We start from the raw sequence: 26,130 nt of genomic DNA, 5'->3' as shown, positions 1-26,130 counted from the left end.
GAGGCCGTGGATAGACATGTCAGAATGGGAATGGGATGTGGAATTAAAATGTGTGGCCACTGGGAGATCCTGCTTTCTCTGGCGGACAGAGCGTAGATGTTCAGCAAAGCGGTCTCCCAGTCTGCGTCGGGTCTCGCCAATATATAAAAGGCCACATCGGGAGCACCGGACGCAGTATATCACCCCAGTCGACTCACAGGTGAAGTGTTGCCTCACCTGGAAGGACTATTCCTCTTCTCACCCTGTCTCTTGCAAAAACGCCATCCCCTTCTCGCAATTCCTCTGTCTCCGCCGCATCTGCTCTCAGGATGAGGCTTTTCATTCTAGGACGAGGGAGATGTCTTCCTTTTTTAAAGAAAGGGGCTTCCCTTCCTCCACTATCAACTCTGCTCTTAAACGCATCTCCCCCATTTCACGTACATCTGCTCTCACTCCATCCTCCCACCACCCCACTAGGAATAGGGTTCCCCTGGTCCTCATCTACCACCCCACCAGCCTCCGGGTCCAACATATTATTCTCCGTAACTTCCGCCACCTCCAACGGGATCCCACCACTAAGCGCATCTTTCCCTCCCCCCCTCTCTCTGCATTCCACAGGGATCGCTCCCTACACAACTCCCTTGTCCATTCATCCCCCCCATCCCTCCCCACTGATCTCCCTCCTGGCACTTATCCGTGTAAGCGGAACAAGTGCTACACATGCCCTTACACTTCCTCCCTTACCACTATTCAGGGCCCCAAACAGTCCTTCCAGGTGAGGCAACACTTCACCTGTGAGTCGGCTGGGGTGATATACTGCGTCTGGTGCTCTCAATGTGGCCTTTTATATATTGGCGAGACCTGACGCAGACTGGGAGACCGCTTTGCTGAACATCTACGCTTTGTCCGCCAGAGGAAGCAGGATCTCCCGGTGGCCACACATTTAAATTCCACATCCCATTCCCATTCTGACTTGTATATCCACGGCCTCCTCTACTGTAAAGATGAAGCCACACTCAGGTTGGAGGAACAACACCTTATATTCCGTCTGGGTAGCCTCCAACCTGATGGCCTGATGGCATGAACATCGACTTCTCTAACTTCCGCTAAGGCCCCACCTCCCCCTCGTACCCCATCTGTTACTCATTTTTATGCACACATTCTTTCTCTCACTCTCCTTTTTCTCCCTCTGTCCCTCTGAATATACCTCTTGCCCATCCTCTGGGTACCCCCCCCCCCGTCTTTCTTCCCGGACCTCCTGTCCCATGATCCTCTCGTATCCCTTTTGCCCATCACCTGTCCAGCTCTTGGCTCCATCCCTCCCCCTCCTGTCTTCTCCTATCATTTTGGATCTCCCCCTCCCCCTCCAACTTTCAAATCCCTTACTCACTCTTCCTTCAGTTAGTCCTGACGAAGGGTCTTGGCCTGAAACGTCGACTGCACCTCTTCCTACAGATGCTGCCTGGCCTGCTGCGTTCACCAGCAACTTTGATGTGTGATCCTCTCCATGTCAACTCTTTCTAGAAAGTTCAGGGGTGAAAGGCGTTTAAAATGATGGAAAGTCTTATTAGAGTGAGTACAAGGTAAGAGTAGAGCTTGTGGATGCCAGGACATTGTCGCCACCAAGAAATGCAACTGAGAATTCCGTGAACTGTGGGTGCACTGGGAATGCGGGACTCACACCCACATCAAGAGCACTCAGCTGTAGTATGAATGTATTAACCATGGAGAAGGGTGATGGAAGTCAAACACACAGGTTTAAAAAGATGGGAAGATGTTCAAGTGGAGCATAATTCACTAGAATTCAGAAGAATGAGGGGGGACCTGATCGAAACCCACTGAATGGTGAAAGGCCTTGATGGAGTGGATGTGGAGAGAATGTTTCCTATGGTGGGAGAGTCTAAGACCAGGGGACACAGCCTCAGAATAGAGGAGAATGGATATGAGGAAGAATTTCAGAGAGTGGTGTATCTGTGAAATTCTTTTCCACAAGTATCTGTGGAGGCCAAGTCTTTATGTATATTTAAGGCAGAGTTTGGTAGATTCTTTATTGTTCAAGCCATGAAAGAATACAGGAAGAAGGCAGGAGATTTGGGCTGAGAAGGAAAATGGATCAGCCATGATGAAATGACAGTGCAGACTTAATGGGTCAAATGGCCTAATTCTGCTCCTATATCTTATTGTCTCATGATCTTAAAATCACCAGCATAGATTAGATGGACTGAATGGCCTGTTTCTGTGCTGTGTAATCATAGCATCGAGGTGATGATAATAATAACAAGGAAGGGGAGGTAGGAGGTGGAGAGGCCTGACCGCACTATGGGAGAAGACTGCCCCTGCCACTGGACCCAGCAAGGTGTACAGAGCACTGGGAAATGTTCAACACCAATAGAGACAGAGCCAGGTATGGCCAGCAGCTGGCCACTTCTAGAGGGACACCCTGTTCTAGAGGGACACCCTGTTCCAGAGGGACACCCTGTTCTAGAGGGACACCCTGTTCTAGAGGGACACCCTGTTCCAGAGGGACACCCTGTTCTAGAGGGACACCCTGTTCCAGAGGGACACCCTGTTCTAGAGGGACACTCTGTTCCAGAGGAACACCCTGTTCTAGAGGGACACCCTGTTCCAGAGGGACACCCTGTTCTAGAGGGACACCCTGTTCCAGAGGGACACCCTGTTCTAGAGGGACACCCTGTTCCAGAGGGACACCCTGTTCCAGAGGGACGCCCTGTTCCAGAGGGACACCCTGTTCCAGAGGGACACCCTGTTCTAGAGGGACACCCTGTTCCAGAGGGACACCCTGTTCTAGAGGGACGCCCTGTTCCAGAGGGACACCCTGTTCTAGAGGGACGCCCTGTTCCAGAGGGACACCCTGTTCCAGAGGGACACCCTGTTCTAGAGGGACACCCTGTTCCAGAGGGACACCCTGTTCTAGAGGGACACCCTGTTCCAGAGGGACACCCTGTTCTAGAGGGACACCCTGTTCCAGAGGGACACCCTGGTCCAGAGGGACACCCTGGTCCAGAGGGACACCCTGTTCTAGAGGGACACCCTGTTCCAGAGGGACACCCTGTTCTAGAGGGACACCCTGTTCCAGAGGGACACCCTGTTCTAGAGGGACACCCTGTTCCAGAGGGACACCCTGGTCCAGAGGGACACCCTGTTCCAGAGGGACACCCTGGTCCAGAGGGACACCCTGTTCCAGAGGGACACCCTGGTCCAGAGGGACACCCTGTTCTAGAGGGACACCCTGTTCCAGAGGGACACCCTGGTCTAGAGGGACACCCTGTTCCAGAGGGACACCCTGTTCTAGAGGGACACCCTGTTCCAGAGGGACACCCTGTTCCAGAGGGACACCCTGTTCTAGAGGGACACCCTGGTCCAGAGGGACACCCTGTTCTAGAGGGACACCCTGTTCCAGAGGGACACCCTGTTCTAGAGGGACACCCTGGTCCAGAGGGACACCCTGTTCCAGAGGGACACCCTGGTCCAGAGGGACACCCTGTTCTAGAGGGACACCCTGTTCCAGAGGGACACCCTGTTCCAGAGGGACACCCTGGTCTAGAGGGACACCCTGTTCCAGAGGGACACCCTGTTCTAGAGGGACACCCTGTTCCAGAGGGACACCCTGGTCTAGAGGGACACCCTGTTCCAGAGGGACACCCTGTTCCAGAGGGACACCCTGTTCTAGAGGGACACCCTGTTCCAGAGGGACACCCTGGTCTAGAGGGACACCCTGTTCTAGAGGGACACCCTGTTCCAGAGGGACACCCTGTTCTAGAGGGACACCCTGTTCTAGAGGGACACCCTGTTCCAGAGGGACACCCTGTTCTAGAGGGACACCCTGTTCCAGAGAGCCAGAAGCTGAAGGGCAGCTGAAGTGGAGGAAGGGGAGGTCATGTCTCTCTCGCACCTTCGGTGGCAAGGCTCTGCAAAAGCAAGGATGTAATACTGAGGCTTCGTAAGGCATTGGTCAGACAGCGCTTGGGGTATTGCCAGCATTTCTGGACCGTGTCTAACAAAGGGTTTGCTGGTATTAGAGAGAATCCAGAGGAGGTTCACGAGAATAACGCTGGGAAAGAAAGGGTTAATGATGACCATTTGATGGCTCTGGTCCTGTACTCACTGGAATTTAGAAGAATGAAGGGGGATCTCATTGAAACTTATTGAATAATGAAAGATCTAGATAGAGTGGATGTGGAGAGGATGTTTCCAGTAGTGGGGAGATGAGGACCAGACAGCACAGCCTCAAATTAGAGGGACATCTATTTAGATCAGAGAAGAGAAAGAATTTCTTTAGCCAGAAGGTGGTGAATCTGTGGAATTTATTGCACAGATGACTGTGGAGGCCAAGTCATCGGGTATATTTAAAGTGGAAGTTGATCGATTCTTGATTAGTCAGGGCGTCAATACTTATGGTGAGAAGGGAGGAGAATGGGGTGAGAGGGATAATAAATCAGCCATGATAGAATGGTGGAGCAGACTCAATGGGCCGAATGGCCGATTCAGTTCTTGTGTCTTATGGTGTTAGAATCAGAATCAAGTTTATCATCGCTGACATATGTTGTGAGATTTGTTGTTTTGCAGCAGCAGTACAGTGCAGTACATAAAAATGTATTACACACACACACGCACGTTCACACACATACACTGTGTATCATGCCTAGTACAACAAGTGAGCAAAACATATTGAGCTGGTGCTGCTGGGTTCACTGTCTGTTCAGAAATCCGATGGCGGAGGGTCTTGCATTGGAGATAGTGAGGGTAACGATTGAAAGATTGACTAGCTATGGTTGGAGGCTCTGACCCCCACCCCGCCCCGGCAGACCGTGACACCACAGAGTGTGGTTCCAGCTGAGGTCTAACCCTGGACCATCTGTCCCGTGGTGTTGCTGAGATCAGGTCACACCCTGCCCTGTGTGCTTCTCTGTCACGAGGGCGGTGACTGAGGCTGAGAGCTACGTCACTGATAGCCTGGGCTGTGCTGGAACTCTCTGTCTCTGCTGAGTCAGTTGGAACATACGAAGGTTATTCGTGGGCAGCACTGGATCTCTGGCTGGCAGCCATGGTATCGTTGATTCCATAAGACCATAAGAAATAAGGGCAGAATTAGACCATTTGGCCCATTGAGTCTGCTCTACTATTAAATCATGGCTGATTTATTATCCCTCTCAACCCCATTCTCCTGCCTTGTCCCCATAACCTTTGGCTTCCCTTACCAATCAAAAACCAAGCAACCTCTGCTTTGTGGAGGTCAAGTCATTGGATATGCTTAAGGCTCCATTTTAAATATAACCATCTACTTGGCCTCCGCAGCCATCTGTGGCAATGAATTTTACAGATTCACCACCCTCTAGCTAAAGAAATTCTTCCTCACCTCTTTCCCAAAGGGAAAAGACAGGGAGGTGGAGTTGAGTCCAAGGCCAGATCAGCCATGATCTTACAGAATGGTGGAGCCGGCTCTTTGGGCCAGATGGTCTGATGGTCTACTCCTGCTCCTGGTTCAGAGGCTCAAGGGTCTAAGTATACAACTTGAAATTCTTCATTTCTCCGGGTAGCCGGTGAATTGTGTTATGTTATGTTTTGTAAGTAGCCTCAGATTATGCCCCGTCAGCATAATAGGAATACCCAAATGGTGCCCATGAGACCTGTCAGCTGAAAGGATCCCAGTCAATGATTGCTCCTGGCCTGACGGTCAGAAGCAACTGAGAAATCCTAGTGGGTGGACTTTATTGGAAAGTGAGCAAGAAGTCATGATCTGACTCCAACCTCTAATGATGCTGTAAGTGTCCCCTTGTGGATCACACTTCCAGAGTCACAGAATGGAGATTTTTGACATGACAAGCTTGTTAACAGAAATGCTGATTAAATCTGGAATCACTTGACAAACCAACATAGGATTTGAAAGGCAGGGTTCATAAATGAACTATTCAAACAATAACACGAGGAAATCTGCAGATGCTGGAATTTCAAGTCTTACTACCTCTTCCTTCAGTTAGTCCTGATGAAGGGTTTCAGCCCGAAACGTCGACTGTACATCTTCCTATAGATGCTGCCTGGCCTGCTGTGTTCATCAGCAACTTTGATGTGTGTTATTCAAACAATAAATAGTTTTATTTGAAGTTGCAACAATGAATTAGGCCATTTGGCCCATCAAGTCTGCTCCATCATTTCATCATGGCAGATCTATTATTCCTCTTAACCCCATTCTCCAGCCTTGTCCTCTTAACTATTGATGCTTTGACTAATCAAGAACTTATCAACTTCCACTTAAAATATACCCAATGACTTGGTCTCCACAGCCGTCTGTGGAAACGAATTCCATACATTCACCACCCTCTGGCTAAAGAAACTCTTCCTCATTCTGTTCTTCCCTATTCCAATCATACTGTTAATGACATCTCATTATTATTAAACTTAAGCCATAAATAAGCAAGGCTTGTGCTGAAATTTTACTGAGAGGAGAGATTAGCTTACCCACTGCAGTGCAAGGTAAACACGTCTTTAGGGAGTAACTGATCTTGCCTCAGTCCGTGTGAGTGAAATTACATGCAGGTTTAACCGCAGTCAGTTCGCAGTCTTGCCAAACTTGCCCTGGAACTCTTTAAACTTCCCAAGTTTGCAGTAGATTGAAGAACACAAAGATTACGATTGTGGAGTTCACAGAAATTGCAGCTGCCTGTTGGTGAATTCTGTCATGTGGGGCTGAGAGAGAGAGACGAGGCAGATACTTTAACACGTAACCATTTGTTCCTGGCACTGACTGTGGGCTCCCTTCAAGAAGAGACAGTAAAACCAGGCGGCCTCGGCTGCCTTTCAGTGTAAGTGCCTGAACAAAATCAAAATGGAGAGCAGGAGCCTCTTGGCCAGGGCTGGACTCCGGACCACTTGTTCTAACACAGCACGTCACAAAATGATCTGCTCTGGGTCAAAGGGTTCAAACCTCGATCTCTCCAGGACACTTATTAACTTCTACCTCACTCAGTCACCATTCGCACCCCCGTCCCCCACAAAAACAAACTCGGATCGAGCACTGACCTGGCCTTGCCCTACCCTGCCTCAATACACATCAGCAAATACAATGTAAAAAGCAGTAAATAATTTCATTGAGATAATGCAGCCAATTGGACAAAGCTTTGATTTTAAAACATTCTAATTTTTAACTGTTTCCTTCCTGACCCTTGCACCTCTGTCCTTGGAATCAAGATAAGTGACACATATTCACCACACTGTGTGAAAACCTGCCTCTGACTCCCTCTCCCCTATGCCTTCCTCCAATCACCTTCAAGTTATTCCTCCTCATATTAGCCATTTCTACCCTGAGTAGGAATATCCGGCTGTCCATTCTATCTATGCTGTTATCGTCTTGTACACCTCCCTCAAGTCACCTCTCATCCTCCTTCACTCCAATAAGAAAAGCCCGAGCTTTCTCAGCCTATCCTTGTAAGAGCTGCTCTCTAATCCAAGCAGCATCCTGGTAAACATCCACTGTATCCTTTCTAATGCTTCCACATCCTTCTTGTAATGAGGCAACTGGAACTGAGCACAATATTCCAAGTGGCATACAGAGGCAATTTTTTTTTAACCAGAACTGATCTGCCCCAAAAATGTCTAGTGCAGTGGAGAGCATACTGACATACGGGATGACAGTGTGGGGCTCTAGCTGCAGCAAGACAGATCACAAAGCACTCCAACGGGTGATTAGGACGGGTCAGCACACCATTGGGACTTGGAGACAACCTACAAGTCGTGATGTCTACAGTGCACTCCGAGCATCATTAAAGACCCATCCCATCTCAGACACTGTCTGTTCAATCTCCTGCCTTCTGGTAGGAGATACAGAAACATCTCAGCCAAGACAGAAAGACTGAAAAACAGCTTCTTCCCAAGGGCTGTTGTGCAGCTGAATAATGCTCCACCCCGGCTTACCAATGGCCTTTGAGTGTTATGGACTATTGAAGTCAATTGTTGCATGTAAGTACGAGAGTTTTTTAAAAACTAAGCCGTACTGCATGCATCGTAAATATTTGTTTTTGCACGGACTGGAGTGGCACCACAATCTTGCTGTCTTGAGCATTAACAATAAAGTTTTTAGTTAACCATAACACCATCCTGTCCCTTATTCCCCACATCTTTGTCTGCTTCATTGCATAAGATAAACCATGAGGAACACTGCAAGTACAAATCGAAGCTGCCTTTATTGTCTTCTTATGTCTGGGTGCCAGTTTTTCCTTTACACCCAGAGAGATGTCAGGAATGGCTGAGGGAGGCGGGCATGTCTGGTGACCCAGTTAAGGAGCCATCTCGGATTCCTCAGTGTTGCCAGTGAAGAGAGGACGCACTGGTATTTCATGAGCTGTCAACATCCCATAAAATTCGAGGCGTTCATTGAGTATTTTCTGAAAAGTAAAACAAGTTAATTATGAATTGTTTTCTATTAATAGTTGCTATTTATTTCCCCTTGTGAATACTCAAAATATCAGAGCCAGAATCAGGTTTGTTGTCACTGAAATGTGTGGTTTTGTGGCAGCAGTACAGTGCAGTATAGAAAAATTACTGTAAGTTACAATAAAGATATACTTAAAAGATAAGAGGAAGAAGAGAGCGGAATGGTGAAGTAGTGTTCGTGGATTCATGGACGGCTCAGAAATCTGATGGCGGAGAGGACGAACCTTCTGCTGAAACACTGAGTGTGTGATGGTGCCGGAAACATGGTGATTCTTGCGGGCTGCCCCCAGCACATCCTCAGACTGTGTTGGTCATTGATGCAGACTTTATGTTTTGATGTACACATGACAAATAAAGCTAATTTTTAATCTTAATGATCAATTGTGATATTTTTAAATGGCAGAACAGGCTCAAGTGCCAAATGGCCTCCTCTCATCCCTGTTTAATTTTCTCTGAGAAAAGTTAGTTCGCCAGATTGTGTATTTATGGTTTGCCAGTCAAATGTACCAGAAACATTGGGGGTCTTTTGTCAGACAGCAAGCCCACAGTAACATAGGAACTATTTTCAGTGGTACTTTATTTGGTAACTCCGTATCTGTTTTACCAAATAAAGTAACCACTGAGTGTATGTTTGTGGTCTTCTGCTGTGGACGTGTTGTGCTTTCAGAGATGCTCTTCTGCACACCACTGTTGTAGTATGTGGTTATTTGAGTTACTATTGCCTTCCTGCCAGATTGAACCAGTCTGGCCATTCTCCTCTGACCTCTCTCATTAACAAGGCATTTTCACCCCCAGAACTACCCCTCACTGGATGTTCTTTTTGCACCATTCACTGTAAACGTGAAAGACTGTTGGGTGTGGAAATCCCAGCAGGTCATCAGTTTCTGAGATACGCTGGCAGCTCTTGGGCTGTATTCCCTGGAGTTCAGGAGAATGACAGGGGATCTCATAGAATGTTATAAGGCCTGAACAGATTAGATATGGCAAAGTTATTTCCCATGGTAGAGGACTCTAGGACAAAAGGGCACGACTTCAGGATTGAAGGACGTCCTTTTAGAACTTAGATGAGGATAAATTACTTTAGTCAGAGGGTGGTAAATCTGGAATTTGTTGCCACGAGCGGCTGTGGAGGACAAGTCATTGGGTGTATTTAAGGCAGAGATAGATAGGTTCTTGATTAGCCAGGGCTTCAAAGGGTGTGGGGTGAAAGCAGGGGAGTGGGGATGACTGGAGGAATTGGATCAGCCCATGATTGAATGGTGGAGCAGACGCAATGGGCTGAATGGCCTACTTCTGTTCCTATATCTTATGGTCTTATGATCTTGTACTCAAACCACCCCTTCTGGCACCAACAATCATTCTACGGTCAAAGATATTGAGATCACATTTCTTCCCAAATTCTGTTGTTAGGCCTGAACAACAACAACTGAACCTTTTGACCATTTCTGTTTGCTTTTATGCATTGAGTTGCTGCTACAGGATTGGCTGATTAGATACTTGCATTAAAGAGCAGGTGTACAGGTGTAATTAATAAAGTGGCCAGTGGGCGTACATCACCAAGGCCGAGAGGCTGATGACACTGGGTCATTTAATTCTTACCCTGAAGGCTTGAAGTGTATCTTCATCAGTAATCCCTGTGGTTGGCTGTTCCATCCCAGGAGCACTGTAGATAGCTTGCACCATTCTACTTATGAACCTTTCCAGCTGCAATTAAATATAAAGTTCACCATTAAAGCAATAGACTGTCACTGTCCAACAAATTTAACAATTTTCATTTATGAAGAGTTTTTAATGTTGAGAAGTATCTCAAAGTGCTTCTCAGGAGACTAACTGGACCCTCCTCAGGCCGTGAGACGACTGAACTCCCTGCCACCACCCAGGTCTCATCAAGTATGAAGCGCCAGTAGTGTTATACTGTTTACTTTTTAATTTGTGTTGTAAATGTATCTTTAATATGTTAATTTATTTGTAGTAACATTATTTTATGTATTATGTGTATGAGTTAAATGTACTGTGTCTTGTCTGGAGGAATGTTGTTTCGTATGGTGAATTGAATTGAATTGAATTGACTTTATTACTTACATCCTTCATATACGAGGAGTAAAAATCTTTATGTTATATCTCTGCCTAAATGTGCAATGTGCAATTTATAGTAATTTATAATAAATAGTATGTACAACAGGACAGTCAATATAACATAGAAATACAATTGTATCAGCATGAATTAATCAGTCTGATGGCCTGGTGGAAGAAGCTGTCCTGGAGCCTTTTGGTCCAGGCTTTTATGCTGAGGTACCGTTTCCTGGATGGTTGCAGCTGGAACAGTTTGTGGTTGGGGTGACTCAGATCCCCAATGATCCTTCGGGCCCTTTTTACACATCTGTTTTTGTAAATGTCCTGAGTAGTGGGAAGTTCACATCTACAGATGCACTGGGCTGTCTGCACCACTCTCTGCAGAGACCTGTGATTGAGGGAGGTACAGTTCCCATACCAGGCAATGATGCAGCCAGTTAGGATGCTCTCCATTGTGCCCCTGTAGAAAGTTCTTAGGATACATGAGTATCACAATAAACCTGAACTTGAACTTGAAAATAGACACACTTTATCAGTCCAGACGAAGGGTCTCAGCCTGAAACATCGGCTGTCCATTTCGTCACACAGAAGCTGCCTGCCCCCCTGAGTTCCTTTGCCAGTTGGTGTGTTGCTCCACGTTCCAGTGTCTGCAGATTTCAACAAGAGTGTTTCCAATAAGAGTCCCCGAGTCAGAGAGGGGTAGCATGGTAGCATATTAGTGTAACACTATTACAGTGCCAGCAATCCAGGGTCAATTCCCACCGCTGCATTTAAGGAGTTTGCATGTTCTCCCTGTGACTGGGCGGATTTCCACCGGGTGCTCCAGTTTCCTTCCACAGTCCAGCATGAACCGGTTAGTCGGTTAATTGGTTGTAATTGGGCTGTGCAGACTTGTTGGGCCAGAAGGGCCTGTTGCTATGCTGTATCCAATACAAAATGAAAAAAAAACTAATTGATGCAAGACACTTGAAGACATTCTGGGTCAAACTTGGAAAGATTATGAAAATGGACAAATAAATGTTAGATGGTATACAGTGTAGGGAAGTGTATAGTCATGCACTTTCATAGAAGGAATAAAAGCATAGCCTATTTTCTAAATGGGGAGAATATTTAAAAACTGGAGATGCAAAGGGACTTGGGAGTCCTAGTGCAGGTTTCCCTAAAGCAGGGGTTCCCAACCTTTATTATGCCTTGGACCAATACCATTAACTGAGGGGTCTTCAGACCTCAGGTGGTGAACCCGTGCTCTAAAGGTTAACTTGCAAGTTGAGTTGGTGGTGAGGAAGGCAAATGCAATGCTAGCATTCATTTCAAGAGAACTAGAATATAAGAACAAGGATGTAATGTTGAGGCTTTTTAAGGTTCTGGTCAGACCAAATTTGGAGTACTGTGAGCAGTTTTGGACCCCATTGGTGCTGGTGTTGGAGGAGGTCCTGAGGAGGCTTATGAGAATGATGTTTGGAATGAAAGGGTTATGCTTTGGAATTACAAAACATAACAGTGGGGGTAAGGACGTTTTAAATGAACCCAAGATGACTACCTACCTGTTCAACTGCAATGAGACGTTTGAGGTAAAAGGAATTGCATCATTATTGGAGAAGACAGTTGAGTTAAAAAAGGCGGAAAACAGACATAAAAGTATTGGTTGAAACATTTTACACCCCACACAGACTCAAGGACTCTCTGTCAATCTGTGCATAATTTTCTCTGCAACAGTAGGGGAACATGATAAAGGCTATACGGCATTCACTTCCATCACTCATAACATGTGACACGATTGCACCTCTACCAGAAGGCAAGATGTCAGAGGCAAGTGTCACTGGACGATGTGGAAGGTTTATGAAGGATAGGCTAATCTGACCTAAGGCCGGGATAATTCAGTGGAACTGGATGTCATTCACTTTACCAAAATAATGAATCCAACTTCTGAAAATTCCTGAGACCAGTCAGGCGCCATTCCAAAACTGGGCTGGGATACTTGATTTGAAAATGATTCTTTGGACCAGGACGGGAGGCTGAAACGCAGGGCTGGTAGCTCGGGTACGGGTACGGGGAGGGGAGGAGGATCGTACCCTGGCACTGGTCACCTGCAGCTCCACCAGCTGCTGCTGGAGGGTACGCCGGAGCATCTGGTTTTCTGCCTTGACGCTGTCACACTCCTTCTGTAGCTGCCGTCGCCTTGCCTCCTCTGCACAGCTGTGCAGCTGCAGTTTGTTCGTCTCCTCCTTCAGCTTCGCTGCAGTGTCTGTACTCCCCGTCGCCTCCTCCTGCAGTCTGGTAACCCGCTGACAGGGAAAGCAGAGTTCAGATTCAGCAGACCAAACAGGAGCTATTCAGGCCATTCGGCCCATTGAGTCTACACTGCCATTCCATCATGGCAGATTTATTCTCCCTTTCAACCCATTCATAGAACATAGAATAGTACAGCACAGTACAGGCCCTTCGGCCCACAATGTTGTGCCGACCCTCAGACTCTGCCTCCCATATAACCCCCCCAATTTAAATTCCTCCATATACCTGTCTAGTAGTCTCTTAAATTTCACTAGTGTATCTGCCTCCACCACTGACTCAGGCAGTGCATTCCACGCACCAACCACTCTCTGAGTAAAAAACCTTCCTCTAATATTCCCCTTGAACTTCCCACCCCTTACCTTAAAGCCATGTCCTCTTGTATTGAGCAGTGGTGCCCTGGGGAAGAGGCGCTGGCTATCCACTCTATCTATTCCTCTTATTATCTTGTACACCTCTATCATGTCTCCTCTCATCCTCCTTCTCTCCAAAGAGTAAAACCCTAGCTCCCTTAATCTCTGAGATCTCCTGCCTTCTCTCCATAACATTTGAAACCCTGATCAATCAAGAACTGTCAACCTCCGCTTTAAATATACAGTAACTTGGCCTAATCTACATGGGGCACCATTGTAGGAAAGCAGCATCCATCATCAGTGAGCCCCCCTCCCCCTCACCCTCACCCCACTACCCAGGTCATGCTGTCTTCTCTCTGCTGCCATCAAGAAGAAGGTTCAGGAGCCTCAGGACCCACACCACCAGGTTCAGGAACAGTTATTACCCCTCAACCATCAGGCTCATGAATTAGAGTGGATAACTTCACTCACCCCAACACTCAACTTTTCCTACAACCTATGGACTCACTTTCAAGCATTTTTCATCTCATGTTCTCACAATTTATTGCTTATTTATTATTATTATTATTATTTCTATTTTTTATTTTTGTATTTGCACAATTTGTTATCTTGCACACGGTTGTTGTCTGTTTTTTGTGTGTGATTTTTCATTAATTCTATTGCTTTTCTTTATACTTACTGAGAATGCCCACAAGAAAATCAGTCTCAGGTTTGTATACAGTGAGATATACGCACTTTAATATAAATTTGCATTGATCTTTCAACTTTGAACATGGACTTAGACCCTCAGCACATTTCCCAATCCCACAGTGGCTGGTCACTCCTGACTGAGCTTTGAAGTCCATAATTAATTTTCTCAAATGTCATCACAATGCTGCACGAACAGATACACTTAAACACAAGAGATTCTGCAGATACTGGAACTCCACAAAGTGCTGGAGGATCTCAGCGGGTCAGGCAGCATCTGTGGAGAAGAATAAATAGTCGATGTTTCGGGTCATGACCCCTCACCTGGACTGGAAAGGAAGGGGGAAGTTGCCAGAGTAAGAAGGTCGGGGGAGGAGGAGGAGGACAAGCTGGAAGGTGATAGGTGAGGCCAGGTGAGTGGGGGAGCAGAGATGATGTAAGAAGCCGGGAGGTGTTAGGTGGAAAAAGCAAAGGGATGGAGGAGAAGGAACAACAGTTAATTTTAAGGGATAGAAGTGCTTTCACACAAGAATGATTTTCTGTGTAAATCTGTGGAATTCATTGCTACAGACAGCCGTGGAGGCCAAATCATTGGGTATATTTAAAGCAGTGGCTGGTAGATTAGTCAGGGTGGCAAAGGTTATGGGGTGAAGGCAGGAGAATGGGGTTGAGAGGGGTAATAAATTAGCCGTGATGGAATGGCAGAGCAGACTCACAGACCGAATGGCCTAATTCTGCTCCTATGTCGTATGGACTATAGTGCTGGATTTGAGGAGCCGGTGGATTTTGGGGATACCACCCACATGAGTGTAAGGGATGACATTTGCAGGTACTCACCTCCCTGAGCTTCATGTTTTCACTGTGTAGGCTTGCCACCACCTTAATCTGGGTATTTTCCTCCCGCAGGCTGGAGAACTGCACAGGGGAGAAATCGGACTCACTGTAGAAGATTAAATCCCAAACACTTCAGTCTCTCAGGTAACTTGTCTGCATGGATATGGAGTCATCACAGAATACAGCCATTTGGCCCATCTAGTTTCTGCTGACCACGATGCTTATCCACATTAATCCCATTTCCCCACATTAGGCCTGTACCCCACAACACCTTTCCTGCCCATGTGTTTGTCCAACAGCGTTTCAAACATTGTAATGCTCTGGGTGGGTGGGAGTTATGCTTCTGTGAGGTTGTGGGGGGGGTGGCGTGGGGTGGGGTGTGGGTATATAGTCTCTCAGTGAGTTGATGGGACGGTGGTTGTCCCTCTGAGTGGTAATGGAGAGGGGTGGGTGTATGGGGCGGGGTATGGGAGGTTGACTCTCTGAAAGTTTGTGGGGTGCGTTGCAATGTGGGGTGTGGGAGTTTGCAGGGCGGGGCGTTGGAAAATGTTCCTCTGTGAGGTTGTGGTCGGTTGTGATGTCCAGCTTGGTAACCACTAATCGTGGTGGCCAGAGCAATGACTCCCACCTTGCTGGACATGTCCTGCAGCTGGGAACATCTCTCGCTCAGCTCCTTTTGCAGTTTCGCCACCACGGCCTCTGTATTCCTCAGCCGATCCTCGGCACGGGAGAGTTTTCTGATCACAGTACTGAGTGCCCCTGTGAGAAAGAGCAGTCACTTTACGTTCTTCCAAAGTTCTGTCAGCTTCCTGAACATGTAACATGTAACATCTTGGAGGCAGACAGAAACACTCTGAACTACCCAACCATCAGCCTACTCACCACCAAGGACACATGCACAGAACGATGCTGGAAAAGGGCCAGTAACATCATGAAGGATCCCACCCACCCTACTCATGGACTGTTTGCCCCACTCATATCAGAGAGGAGGCTACGTAGCATCCACGCCAGGACCACCAGACTCAAAAACAGTTACTTTCCCCAAGCAGTAAGGCTGATCAACACCTCCACCCACTAACCCACCCCTTCACAACCCCACTACTTCATCATTTCCTGTCAGTCACCTTATGTACAGAGACTCCTGTGCCTAGCATCACTTTTTAAAAATGTATTCATTTATTGGATGTGAGCTTCACCAGCTAAGCTAGCACTAATTGCCCATCCCTAGTTGCCCTTGAGAAGGTGGTGATGAGCTGCCTGCTTGAGCTGCAGTCCCTGAGGTGCAGGTACACCCACAGTGCTGTTAGGGAGGGAATTCCATGATTGTGACCCAGTGATAATGAAGGAATGGCAATGTTTCCAAGTCAGGATAGTGAGTGACTTGGAGGGGGATTTCCAAGTGGTGGTGTTCCCAGGTATCTGCTGTTCCAGTCATTCTGGATGGTAGTGGTTGTGCATCTGGAAGGTGTTGCCATGGGAACTTTGGTGTGTTGTTGCAATGCATCTTGTAGATAGTACACACTTATAACTGTTCGTCGATGGTGGAGGGATTGGATGCTTGTGGAAGGGGTATCAGTCAAGTGGGCTGCCTCATACTGGATGGTGTCGAGCTTCTTGAATGTTGATGGAGCTGCACTCATCCAGCCGAGTGGTGAGTAATCCATTACACTCCTGACCTGAGCCTTGTAGATGCTGGACAGGCTTTGGGGAGTCAGGAGGCGAGTTACGTGTCGCAGGATTCCTAGCCTTTGAGCTGCTCTGGTAGCCACAGTGTTTATATGGATATAAAATCAATAGATGTATGTAAGCTATCCTATCTGTTTATTTATTGTGTTTTTATATTATTAGAGGTTGAGTAACCCTTACCCAAAATGCTTGGGGTGGGAAATGTTTTGGATTTTGTTTTTTTTTCAGATTTTGGAATATATAATGAGATAGCTTGGGATCACCATCATTTCCCACTGTGAATTTATGTGCTACTGGTAAGCGGTCTTTGTCTTACCCTTGTCGATCACACATCTGTACTAAACAGTAAAAATGGTTACATATTGTAAATTACATATTATATTGTAAATTCTTACAATATGATGAAAATATAATGTGTGCAGGGTAATAAAAGCAGCATAGTGGCATCAGGAGACACCTGAATCAGCTGTTGTACAAAAACTAACAACGACAGGCTTTCATTCTCCACCTACAATGCTGTGTCTTGATTACACTGTATTTGTGATTTAATTTTTTTAGGTTTTATGTAAAGTATAAAAATAATCGACACTGTAGACTTGTTCCGGTGTTAGGTGTGCCTCAGCAGTGATCTATACAAACTCATCAATGAATTTCTCTGCTGCTTCAACATCAGCAGACGCTTTATCTTTACATTTTTTAAAATCATTAAAAATTTTATAGAAACATAGAAACATAGAAAATAGGTGCAGGAGTAGGCCATTCGGCCCTTCGAGCCTGCACCGCCATTTATTATGATCATGGCTGATCATCCAACTCAGAACCCAGCCTTCCCTCCATACCCCCTGACCCCTGTAGCCACAAGGGCCATATCTAACTCCCTCTTAAATATAGCCAATGAACTGGCCTCAACAGTTTGCTGTGGCAGAGAATTCCACAGATTCACCACTCTCTGTGTGAAGAAGTTTTTCCTAATCTCGGTCCTAAAAGGCTTCCCCTCTATCCTCAAACTGTGACCCCTCGTTCTGGACTTCCCCAACATCGGAAACAATCTTCCTGCATCTAGCCTGTCCAATCCCTTTAGGATCTTATACGTTTCAATCAGATCCCCCCTCAATCTTCTAAATTCCAACGAGTACAAGCCCAGTTCATCCAGTCTTTCTTCATATGAAAGTCCTGCCATCCCACCAATGCCATGACTTTTCTTAAACTTCTGTAACCAACCTGGTTGTTTTAATTGCTAATGTTCATAATTACTTTCAATTTTCAGTTCACCGTAATAGATCTTTCCTTGTTCCATGATCAGCATACCGTTAAGTGATGCTGGCAATCCACTCTTTCAATACACGATCGAGATCTTCATTTTTTTTCCTCTATGCAGTGTTTTACTATTTTTCATTAATTTTCCATTCATTACATATGCGAGGTCACTCTCAGAATTGTCTGTGGTGTGCGGAAACCCGTGCATCGCCTGGGAACCTTCCCAGTGCCTTGTGGAATTTTCCATTTGTGATGTCATGCCAGCATTCAGACAGATTTTAGTTTTCAGAGTATGGAATTATTGTGCTCTTTATCTTATTGTGGTTTTTTTTGCTGTATTGGATCCGGAGTAACAATTATTTTGTTCTCCTTTACACTTGTGCACAGGAAATGACATTAAAGAGTCCTGAATCTTGAAAATCATCCTCTGCTTTTATCTCAGAAGCAAATCCATGGAGTAATGAGAGGTACACTTTATGTCTGTTTCAAAAGTCATCTGACCCCAATGGAACCCAATCTCAGGAGATGAAAATGTACACTGAATACACAGTGCACGTTGAATGTTCATCAGATGAATTTCCATCTCACCAGTTCATCTATCAAACCTACTCAAAAGGGAACTGTTCATTAATTTATAAATGCAGGACCTATCACTGTCTGATTCTAATGATTCTGGGGACTAAAGAGTCAAAGTACAAAGAGTATTTGATAGCTCTGGGCCTATACTCTCTGGAGTTTAGAAGAATGGTGGTGGGGGGGAATCTCATTAAAACTCATCGAATATTGAAAGGCTAGATAGAGTGGATGTGGAGGGGATGTTTCCTATGGTGGGGGAGTCGTGGACCAGAGGACACAGCCTCAGAATAGAGGGATGTCCATTTAGAACAGAGATGAGGAGGAATTTCTTTAGCCAGAGGGTGGTGAATCTGTGGAATTCATTGCCACAGATGGCTGTGGAATCCAAGTCATTGGGTACATTTAAAGCAGAAGTTCATGGTTTCTTGATTAGTCAGAGGGTACAAGGTCATGGGGAGAAGGTAGGAGAATGGGGTTGAGTGTGATAATAAATCAGCCATGATGTAATGGCAGAACGGACTCAATGGGCCAAGTACAGTTAGTCTAATTCTGTCCATATGTCTTATGGTCTTACGGTAGTGTAATGCTATTACAATGTCAGTGACCTGGGTTCAATTCCAGCCGCAGTCTGTAATGAGTTTGATGGTGCCGGCTTCCTCTGGGTGCTCGCATTCCTCCCACATTCCAAGGATGTACCGGTTTGTAGGTTAATTGGTCTCGTGGATGTATTGGATGACACAGGCTTATTCAGCCTGAAGGGCCTGTACCATGCTCTATCGCTAAATAAAATAAATAGATAGTTAAACAGCTCAGCAGGTGGACCACATTGTCTCAGAGAACGGCACTTACTGACCATTCATGGACCATGAAGTGGCACAGGCCGTTGGGATCTCTGGTAAAAGCATGGATTGTTTTTGCGACTGGGGTCACTGGTTGGAATCATTCTACTCAGTGCCCTTACTTCCGCTGTTTTCTCCACAGACTCTGCCTGATCTGCGGGGAATCTACCTGTGACCCTTACCTGTTGACATGTTGTAGCTCTCTTCCATTTCTTTCACCTTCTCCTCCAGATCCATGTTCCTGCTCACAAACTCTTTCACTGCCTCATCTTCTGATGAGAACGATTCACATTCTTCCCGATCTGTAGATTTCACTGAACTGACCGATTTGATTGAGTCAGACAGAAGGTACCCCTCAGACCCTCTGTATTCGTCCTCTGCCGAGCTTGATCTGCTGCAGCTCTCTGGTTTGGTCTCCTCCTCTGATTTCTCTGCTGGCACCTTGGGAGGCTGGGAACATTATCAATGTATGTCCCATCAGTGAAATTGTACAGGACATTATCTCCTTCACATGAAGTTCAATGTATCTGCTTTACTGAACTTGGGCTGTGTCTGGGACTAACACCCACTCCAATTCCAATTCCAATCTATATATCACGTGTACATCAAGACATACAGTCAAATACATCTTTTGCATTAACAACCGACACACAAAAGATTGTGGTTGTGGCAATTCATTGCCACAGACACCTGTGGAGGCCAAGTCATTGGGTATATTTAAAGCTGTGGTTGATAGGTTCTTGATGAGTCAGGGTTACCTGGAGAAGGCAGAACAATGGGGTCAAGAGGAAAATACATTAGCCACAATGGAATGGCAAAGCAGACTCGATGGGCTGAATGGCCTAATTCTGCTCTTATGTCTTATGGTATTATGGTGAAAGCAAGTCTCCTTTCTCCTTACTCAATGAATAGGACTCCCGACAAAGGATCTCAGTCTGAAACATCAGCTTTTATTCCCCTCCATAGAAGCTGCCTGGCCTACTGAGTTCCTCCAACATATTTTGTGCATTGCTCAGAATTTCCAGCATCTGCTGAATCTCTTGTTTATGCACGTTTCAATGTTCTGACAAGACAAATAAAGCTTATCTTTAATCTTTGTGCAGTGGATTCCGGTTAATTAGTCATCAGTTAATTGGGGCAGCAGCTCACTTGGGATACCTCTTAAAGAACAAAAAACAGTTTAAAAAAGGCTGGGATTCGCTTCATTTATTTGAGACACTATGCCACTTAACTGGGACAGGAGAATGTTGCCCAACAGTTTCTAACTTGTGACAGTCACATGCACAAGTGTGGCTGTTAGATACTTCACTGCTTAGAGCAAACAGTTTTTAAACAGCATCAGTGGCAGTGTTTGTGTTATGTTATCCACTTGGGCTGGTGGACGCCGATTCAAAAAACAGTGATTTTTGATCATTTCTTTTTTTAAAATTTTTTTTCCATTATCTGCACTAGGCGTCTGTGCTGTTCCAGTCTCAACCTATTAACCCGACGCAGACTAGGAGACCGCTTTGCTGAACACCTACGCTCTGTCCGCCAGAGAAAGCAGGATCTCCCAGTGGCCACACATTTTAATTCCACATCCCATTCCCAATCCCATTCTGACATGTCTATCCACGGCCTCCTCTACTGTAAAGATGAAGCCACACTCAAGTTGGAGGAACAACACCTTATATTCCGTCTGGGTAGCCTCCAACCTGATGGCATGAACATCGACTTCTCTAACTTCTGCTAATACCCCACCTCCCCCTCGTACCCCATCCGTTATTTATTTTTACACACACATTCTTTCTCTCACTCTCCTTTTTCTCCCTCTGTCCCTCTAACTATACCCCTTGCCCATCCTCTGGGTTCCCCGCCCCCCCTTTGTCTTTCTCCCTGGGCCTCCTGTCCCATGATCCTCTCATATCCCCTTTGCCTATCACCTGTCCAGCTCTTGGCTCCATCCCTCCCCCTCCTGTCTTCTCCTATCATTTTGGATCTCCCCCTCCCCTCCAACTTTCAAATCTCTTACTCACTCTTCCTTCAGTTAGTCCTGACGAAGGGTCTCGGCCTGAATCGTCGACTGTACCTCTTCCTAGAGATGCTGCCTGGCCTGCTGCGTTCACCAGCAACTTTGATGTGTGTAACTTGCCAACCAGCATGTCTGGACTGTGAGAGGAAACCAGAGCACCCAGAGGAAACTCAGGCATTCTACAGAGGTGGGGGTGGATATACAGACTCCTTACAGAAGATACTGGGATTGAACTCTTGAACTTTGATGCCCCAACTTTAGTAGTCATGCAGTCATGCTAACCTCTACGTCTTTACATTACCGTGGATTAGCTCCTACCTGAGTCATCGCTAGCTTTAGCCCAGAGAACTCATAATTTGCCTACCTCCTTTGTAACTCCCTGTTCCAATGGGTTTGACTCTTCGTCACTCGTCACCATGTCGAGCACAGCAATGCTAACATCGTCTCTCAGCAATCGGATCTGCAGTCCAAGCTGCCATATCTGGTCTCTCAAATCAGCAATGATCACGTCTTTTTGTTTACTCTCCTCTTGAGTTGCTTTGAGGATTTGCAGCTGAGTTCGTATTGGGCACAGAGACAGCACCTAAAGGCACGAGTAACCAAGGAACTGAGAGCAGTCGAGGACTTTCCGACACAGCATATATTACACTTCATAATAATAGTTCAAAGTTCAAAGGAAATTTATGGTCTCCATACTTGAGAAAGAATATACTGGCTTTGGAGGCAGTGCAGAGGAGGTTCACCAGGTTGATTCCAGAGATGAAGCGGTTAACCTATGAGGAGAGATTGAGTTGCCTGGGACTACACTCTCTGGAGTTCGGAAGAATGAGAGGGCATCTTACAGAAACATAAAACATTTTGAAAGGGATAGATAAGATAGAAGTAGAAAAGTTGTTTCCATTGGTGGGTGAGACTAGAACTAGGGGCATTGCCTCAAGATTCAGGGGAGAAGATTTAGGATGGAGATGAGGAGAAACTGTTTTTCCCAGCGAATGGTGAATCTGTGGAATTCTCTGCCCAGGGAAGCAGTTGAGGCTTCTTCACTAAATATATTTAAGATACAGTTAGGTAGGTTTTTGCATAGTAGGAGAATTAAGGGTTATGGGGAAAAGGTAGGTAGATGGAGCTCAGTTTACAGACGGATCAGCCATGACCTTATTGAATGGTGGGGCAGCCTTGATGGGACGGATGGCCTACTCCTGCTCCTATTTCTTATGTTCTTATGTTATGTTTATTATCAAAGTACATATATGTCACCATATACAACCCTGAGATTCATTTTCTTGCAGGCATTCACAGTAAAATACACGAAACACAATGGAGTCCATGATAATAATAATATCAGGTATTTGCAGAGCACCTTCCATACAGGCAGCTGTTCAAAGTGTTTTACAACAGGATGAAAGTGCAAGGAGCAGTGGGGAGGACTGCAGTAGTGATAAGAGATTCTATAGTTAGAGGAATACCAGATGGTATGTTGTTTCTCAGGTCCCAGTGTCAGAGACCGCTCAGTTTTCTAAGGGGCGAGGGTGAGCAGACAGAAATCTTGGTATATATTGGCACCAATGACACAGGTAGGAAAGGCAGGGAGGTCCTGAAGAAAGATTTTAGGGAGCTAGGTAGAAAGTTGAAAATCAGGACCTCAAAGGTAGTAATCTCTGGATTGCTGCCAGAATGCTGCCATGTGGCATTGAGGGTGAGAATAGGAGTGTTTGGCTGATAAGTGTGTGGCTAAGGAACTGGTGCTTGGGGGAAGGGGTTCAGATTTCTGGATAACTCGGATCTCTTCTGGAGAAGGTATGACCTGTACAAAAGGGACAGGTTATATCTGAACCCAAGGAGAACCAATATCCTTACAGGCAGGTTTATTAGAGCCGTTAGGGATGGCCCAAACTAATTTGGCAGGGGTATGGGAACCAGAATGATAGGGCTGAGGATAGGGCAGTTGGTTTACATACAGAGGCAGTTTGTAGAGAGACTGCTAGCAAGGACAGGCAAGGATAGCAAGGACACGGCAAAGTTGCAATGTAAAAGGAGGACAAAATCAGAAAGGGTGATGAATGCAGGGCTGAAGGTGTTATATTTGAATGCATGCAGTATATGGAATAAGGCAAATTAAACTGTAGCACATTTAGAGATTGGCAGGTCTGATGTCGTGTCTGAAAGAAGGTTACAGTTGGGAGCTTAACGTCCAAGGATCCACATTGTATTGATAGGACAGACATGTAGGCAGAGGGGGTGGGGTGGCTCTGTTGGTAAAAAATGAAATGAAATCATTAGAAAGAGGAGACATAGGATTGGAAGGTGTAGAATCATTTTGGGTAGAGCTTAGAAACTGCAAGGGTAGAAAGACCCCAAACTTCAGCCAGGATATGGGCTACAAATTACAACAGGAGATAGAGAAGGCTTGTCTAAAGGGCAATGTTATAATAGTCACAGAGTATTTCAATATTCATGTAGATTGGGAGAATCTAACTGGTGCTGGATCCCAAGAGGGGCAATTTGTAGAAAGCCTACAAGATGGCTTTTTAGAGCAGCTCATGATTGAGCCAACTAGGGGATCAGCTATTCTGGATAGCTTGTTGTGCAATGACCTAGAATTGATTAGAGAGCTTAAGGTAAAGGAACCCTTAGAGGCCAGTGATCACAACATGATAGATTTCACCTTGCAGATAGAGAAGGTGAAGATAAAGTCATATGTATCAGTATTACAGTGGAGTAAAGGGGATTACAGAGGCACAAGAGAGGAACTAGGCAAAGTTGATTGGAAGGGGACACTAGCAGGGCTAATGGCAGAGCGGTAATGGCTGGAGTTTCTGGGAGCAATTCAGGAGGTGCAGGATAGATACATCCCAAGGAAGAAGTTGTTTCCTAACGGCAAGATGATGCAAACATGGCTGACAAGGGAAGTCTAAGCCAAACAGAGGGCACATAATAAAGCAAAAATTAGTGGGAAGTTAGAGATTTGGGAAACTTTTAAAAACCAACAGAAGGCAATTAAAAAAGTCATGAAGAGGGAAAAAAATGGAATACAAAGGTAACTAGCCAATAAGATTAAAGAGGATACCAAAAGTTTTGGTATTATTATTATTTGGTATTATTATTTGGAATAATAAAAGACCAAGAATTAGTAAATGTCATTTACAAAAGTTGAAAAAGGATGGAGGTCTCGCTTTGCCTAATTTAAGAATGTATTACTGGGCTGTTAATGTGTGATACATGTCCTTTTGATTATATTGGGTTGATAAGAACGATGGGCCAATTTGGGTAGAATTGGAATTGAACGCTGTGAAACAGTTTTATTTAACCTCGTTATTGGGAGCTGCTTTACCTATACAATTAGCTAAAGTTGCTAATTTAAACTTATACCCTGTGATTAAGCATTCTTTACAAACTTGGCTCCAGTTCAGCAATTTTTTTAATCAAAAGTTTTCTTCAGATATACAAAGAGAAAAAGAGAGGCGAGAGTAGATATCAGATGGCCGGAAAATTATGCTGGAGAGGTAGTAATGGGGGACAATGAAATGGCGGATGAACTGAATAAGTATTTTGCATCAGTCTTCACTGTGGAAGACACTAGAAGTATACTGGAAAATTGAGAGTGTCAGGGAGCAGAAGTGAGTGAAGTTGCCAAAACTAAGGAGAAGGTGCTTGGGAAACTGAAAGGTCTGAAGGCAGGTAAATCACCTAGACCAGATAGTCCACACCCCAGGGTTCTGAAGCAGGTGGTTGAAGAGATTTTGGAGGCACTAGTAATGATCTTTCAAGAATCAGTGGATCCTGGCATGGTTCCAGAGGACTGGAAAATTGCAGATGTTGCTCCATTCTTCAAGAAGAGAGGGAGGCAGAAGAAAGGAAATGATAGGCCAGTTAGTCTGACCTCAGTGGTTGGGAAGATGTTGGAGCTGATTGTTAAGGATGAGGTTTCAGGGTGCCTGCAGGCACGTGGTAAAATAGGCCGTAGTCAAGGGAAAATCTTGCTTGACGAATCTGTTGGATTTCTTTGAAGAAATAACAAGCAGGTTGGACAAAGGAGAATTGATGGATGTTGTGTACTTGGATTTTCAGAAGGCCTTTGACAAAGTGTCACACATGAGGCTGCTTAACAAACTATGAATCCATGGTATTATAGGAAAGATTTTAGCATGGATAAAGCAGTGGCTGATTGGCAGGAGGCAAAAAATGGGAATAAAGGTTGGCTGCTGATGACAGGTGGTGTTCCACAGAGACTGTGTTGGGACTGATTTTTTAAAATCTAACATGTCAATGATTTGGATGACGGACTTGATAGTTTTGTGGCCAAGTTTGTGAACAATATGAAGATTGGTGGAGGGGCAGGTAGTTTTGAGGAAGCTGGGAGGTTGCAGAAGAGCTTAGACAGATTAAGGGAATGGGCCAGAGAGGTGTCAGATGGAATTCAGTCAGGAAGTGTATGGCCATGCACTGTGGTAGAAGAAATAAAAGTGTAGATTACTTTCTAAACGGAGAGAAAATTCAAAAATTTATGGAGCAAAGGGATTTGGAAGTCCTCGTGCAGAATTCCCTAAAGTTTAACGTGCAGGTTGATTCAGTGGTGAGGAAGGCAAATGGAATGTTAGCATTCACTTTGAGAGAACTAGGATGTAATGCTGAGGCTGTGTAAGGCACAGGTGAGGCCTCACTTGGAGTATATTAGCTGTTTTGGGCCCCTTATCTAAGGATGTACTGGCATTGGAGAGAGTCCAGAGGGGGTTCATGAGAATGATTGTGGGAATGAATGTTTTACCATCTGAGGACCGTTTGATGGCTCTGGGCCTGTACTCACAGGGATTCAGAAGAATGGGGTGGGGGGTATCTAATTGAAACCTGTTGAATGTTGAAAGGACTTGACAGAGTGGATGTGGAGAGGATGTTTCTGATGATGGGGGAGTCTAGGACCAGAGGGCACAGTCTCAGAATAGAGGGACGTCTGTTTAGAACAGAGATGAGGAGTAGTTTCTTTAGCCAAAGGGTGGTGAATCCGTGGAATTTGTTGCCACAATTGGCAGTAGAGGGCAGGGCACTGGGTATATTTAAGGCAGAGTTTGATAGGTTCTTGATTAGTCAGGCACGAAGGGAT

General features: G+C 45.6%; 1 long non-coding RNA gene across 1 annotated transcript; it reads right to left on the bottom strand.

The window, feature by feature from the left end:
* Positions 1-219: 219 nt before the first annotated feature.
* Positions 220-7,036, bottom strand: LOC134337924 (uncharacterized). Its single transcript, XR_010016110.1, has 3 exons — positions 6,457-7,036; positions 1,370-1,499; positions 220-323 (listed from the first exon to the last, which is right to left on the bottom strand). It is a non-coding gene; the product is annotated as an uncharacterized LOC134337924 (long non-coding RNA).
* Between the last annotated feature and the right edge of the window lie 19,094 nt (positions 7,037-26,130).

The sequence above is a fragment of the Mobula hypostoma genome, chromosome 25 (genome assembly GCF_963921235.1).
Source record: "Mobula hypostoma chromosome 25, sMobHyp1.1, whole genome shotgun sequence".
Taxonomy (NCBI): Eukaryota; Metazoa; Chordata; class Chondrichthyes; order Myliobatiformes; family Myliobatidae; genus Mobula; species Mobula hypostoma.
Note: the sequence above shows the minus strand (reverse complement) of the source record. Positions and strands in the feature narration are given on the sequence as shown.